This window comes from Pecten maximus, chromosome 7 (genome assembly GCF_902652985.1).
Source record: "Pecten maximus chromosome 7, xPecMax1.1, whole genome shotgun sequence".
Classification (NCBI taxonomy): domain Eukaryota; kingdom Metazoa; phylum Mollusca; class Bivalvia; order Pectinida; family Pectinidae; genus Pecten; species Pecten maximus.
The window spans coordinates 14,901,113-14,905,925 of record NC_047021.1 but is presented as its reverse complement, the minus strand read 5'-3'; positions in this window follow the sequence as shown (position 1 = coordinate 14,905,925).

The window sequence follows — 4,813 nt, the reverse complement described above, 5'->3', positions numbered from 1 at the left end:
ATTAATGTTGTCATGTTTTATTAAATGTTGTCATGTTTTACTAAATGTTGTCATGTTTTATTAAATGTTAATAGGACGTTAAACAAAAACAAACCAAACCAAATCATGTATTATTAATGTTGTCATGTTTTATTAAATGTTGTTAGAGTTTTATTAATGTTGTCATGTTTTATTAATGTTGTCATGGTTTATTAAATGTTGTCATGTTTTATTAAATGTTGCCATGTGTTATTAAATGTTGTCATGTTTTATTAATGTTGTCATGTTTTATTAAATGTTGTCATGTTTTATTAAATGTTGTCATGTTTTATAAATCATGTTTTATTAATGTTGTCATGTTTTATTAATGTTGTCATGGTTTATTAAATGTTGTTAAAGTTTTATTAAATGTTGTCATGTTTTATTAAATGTTGTCATGGTTTATTAAATGTTGTCATGTTTTATTAAATGTTGTCATGTTTTATTAAATGTTGTCATGCTTCATTGATGACTACCATTCGGTGCCCCTGGTGAAATATCTTAACTTTACCAACAGGAGATATAATATATACTAATACGAGGGAAAATGTACAATGTTCGATAGAGGTGTGGGGCAACATGTACATGACGAGTTAGGACACATGTACAGCCGCATGTCCAGCCCTACCCCCGGGGCACGAGTCCCGTGGGTACGGGTCACGTACGTATATGGTTTTAGTACGTAACTCTGCCCGGGGGGAAATGACTTCCTTATTATTAGTCGTCTATACACAATAAAATCACCAAACTGTCATTTACTATTAAATTAAAGTATCTGTGATAATATCTACACGTGACCGGCCACTTTGATACTGTTGTGTCGATACTGTCCAAACCTGTCAGGGCGACACGTCTCTTACTACGACAACTAATGGCGATGATTGACAGGACATAGTGATCCTTATACAGATAGTTCAACTTTATTTGACAAATATTATTCATTATTTTGCGACATTCTTACATCGGAAGCTTTGAAGAAAAATCAATCAAATATCAAATTAAATGTGAAACACCATAGTCGCCAAAACCACATGCAAGTCACAAAGGTCTGTTCATAGTTCATTTAAGTAAAATATTCAACTATAATCACAACATAAAACTATCTTATAGTACGACTGTCGAGACGTGTGCTGGGTTATTGCATGTATTATATTGTATTACTTCTTCCAACTTTATCTACGATGTTTATTGGGCATTCCTGTTCATACGAAAGGTGTTTTTAATGACCCAAGTAATTTTAGGGGTCAGTTTAATTACCTGTCTAAGTAAACTTTTTACCTCTGTACTATATAAATGTATTTTAGATGTATGTACAAAGTATGACCTTATCACTGATGCACAGTTCGGATGATGCTATTTTTTGCATTACATTCTATTATGACGGAAACTTTATCTTCGATGAAACTTTTGTACTATTGTTTTGTTGATTTCTACAAAGCGTTTGATTTTGTTGATAAGTGAAGCTTATGGCGTAGACTGACTAAGCTTGGTATCCGAGAGAATGAACGTGAGGGAAAATGTTATCTGTCGTTATGTCATTGTACAAATCAGTGAAATCTTGTGTATCAATTAACGGTAAATGTTCTAGTTATTTAGAGAAGAGTGTTGGATTAATACAAGGGGAAATAGTATCTCCTCTATTGTTGTCAGGTTTTGTTAATGACTTTGAAATATCATTTATTGAAAATGGTGCAACAGACTACATTGTTGGACTATGATTTTGGTGAGTTAAGTTTGCTTCTGTTAATGTATGTGGATGACACTTAGTAATGTTTCTGAAACTATGGAAGGTTTACAGAGCATTTTAGATTAGCTGAATGATTATTCCGCTAAATGGAAATTAACAGTTAACACTGAAAAAAAAATGTTGTATTTAGAAATGGAGGTCGTATACGAGACAGAGAAAGATAGATGTACATGTATAATGGTGTGGAGGTGGAGTTTGTAGACGTGTTAAGCTATTTAGGGGTAAAACTTAAAATCAATAATAGATTTAATCATAAACAGAAATCTGATAAAGGACGTAAGGCCATGCTTTCTCTTTTTTTAAGCTGTTCTTACTTGAGCTTTATTTGTACAATTTTATTGCATATATTTGATACGTATGTTTACAGTATATTGCATTATGCATGTGCAGTTTGTGGATCTACAAAAAGTTCGGGTATTGAGAGAGCACACTTGCACTTTTGTTAGAAGATTTTAAAAGTTAAGGAGTTAATCTATAATGTAATGGTGTATGTAGAATAAGGTCGATAAACATTAGAATATGTAAGAAACTTTAGAATAACAAAATATTGGTTAAAACTAATGGATTCGAAAAATTGTATTGTGAAGACTGCGTCCTCATTTTTAAGGAGCAACATATGCAATTGCTTGAACTGGGTTAATTATGTCAAACAGTGTCTTTTCTCTCTCGGATTCGCAGATGTACGGACAAATTACTATTCTTATAACCATAAAAGTAGTTTGTATCTGATAAAGACAAGGAATATTTGATCAAAGTCAACAATATCTGAGAGGGTTATTAGAGACCTCACCTAAATGTGTTTTATATAAGCACTTAGTAAACCAACATACCCTTCAATACTATTTGATTAAGTTTATTCATGTTAAAAGTATATATATATTACTGGTTTATCTATGTAGATGAAAGTGTTCACGAGGTTGACCTCCAGGAAATTCACAGGAAGCAATACCTCCCATAGTAAACGCCACACAAAACATATATAAAGAAAAAACATTGCCCAAAAATATAAAGATATGTTTTTTTCATTAAACTAACAACACGGATGAAAGTTGTGAACTATATCTTCATCAATATATAAAATCATCGATAAAGTCCAGTAAATGTTTTTTATCGGTTGTTCGTAAACAATTGTTTCATGCCTTATCAGTCAACAGTTAAAACTCTTCTCCAAGATGTTAGGACCAACCCGATAAACTGTTTCCCGAGACCGCAAGTATCAGTCATTTTTTCCGTTTTTTTTTTTTGCGGCCACGGGAAACAGTTCATCGGGTTGGTCCCAACATCTCGGAAAAGAGTTTGACTGCTGACTGATAACATTCGTAAACAGTTTATTGACTTTACATAGAGTGTCAGGTAACTTTAACAACTTAAGGGCGCTATTTGCGCCTTTTTGGCTCTGCGGACATAAACTAGAATTAGCTATTGGACGCCTAAGATATACCAAGAATCAAAGACTGTAAGAAATGTAGCGGCGTTGAAAATTACCATTTTTTCTTTTATTGTCCTCTGTATTAACAAAAACAAAAACAAAAAACAGGGGTACATTTTTGTGTAACTACTGTATTTTCTAAGTAGTTACCGAGTAGCCGCGCCACAATCTTTAACTTGTTGACGTCAGTCATGTCTTCTGATAATACTGGGATCTTGCTTATTCATTAAACAGTCACTGGAACTAAGGATAGTTGGTTTGTGAAAGAATATAGGTTGTCTGCATAACTAATACAAATGTACTGATCATGTACTTACATTACTGCAGTTCAATGGCTGTTGTTGTATGGCATGGTTCCGTCACGTCTGTGTGTTTTTTTAAACGTTACTTTGCCTTCAAACTACTCTGTAGTTACGAAAGCGCAAATAAAACAATCGAAATAAATTGAATTGACTTGAAATGCAACAAGGTATGGTTAAGAAACAGGTGTGTCCGCGTGCAGGTAACAGTCAAATTAGAAATGAAGTCGGTTCTTGCATTTATAAGCAGATCCCTATATTTAAACAAAGACTCGCATTGAAAGGATAAAAAAAAGTCCAACGATGTGTTTTTTTATTAAACAATATATAAAGTAACACTTCTCAGCCATACGTAAGAATGTCCGGCTACACGTTATAGAGTTTCGCGGAAAAATACATCCATCATTGTATCAAAATAAATGCAAATATGGAAATGAGAAATTGATTGGAAGTACAATTTCACGTCATAGCAAACTGTACTTTGAAAGGAATTGGCTAAAATTGAGGGACAGGATCACCAACAACAAGAAAATTCTGAAATAAACAAAAGGCAGTTCTGTCGCAAAATTAGACGAATCAAAATGCCGTCGAGAGAAACACAAATACATGTGATTACCTAGTGGTGTTCCGATTAATCGAGTTCGTCGAGTATCACTTGTTTGAGACGTTTGATCAATTAATCGAGTAAGAAATCTGTAATAGAGTTTCGTCGGAAGTGCCCTACATCAGGTTTTATGAAAATATATTAGCCGGATTTCAGATAAACATACGCAAATTCAGCTTGACAATGTCTACAACACAGTCGCTTGCGGGAAATGCTTGTATCATAAAAAATCAAGCGTCACATTAACTGGTACAGTGTAGAAATACAGGGAATGCAAACGTACCGATGACTAAGATTTCTTTTGTGATAACATAAGCGACTAGCTATGTAAGCAACGTTAACGTATACGATCTTTCTTCCCGGTAAACGCACATGGTCTGTTTTATGGAAACATTTTGTTTTTTTTAATGAAAACAAGAAGCAGAAGGTCCGTTGAGTACTGATACTTTAAATACGATGAAAACTATTTGTAAAATGTGCAGAAAGTCGTATTCCTTCAATGGTAAGTCACAGTTCTACTTTTGTTTTCAAAGTATATTAGACTTTCGATAACGGATGGATTAAAGCATTTTACGGCCCGTGCAAAACAAATTCAATCAGCTAAATACTCCAATAACAATTTTTTTTTTTTTTTTTTACGTGTTGAATAAAGTTATTAAAAAAAACCAATTTTGGTTCATTTTTATCTGTGTAATAAACAAATAAACACACAGGAA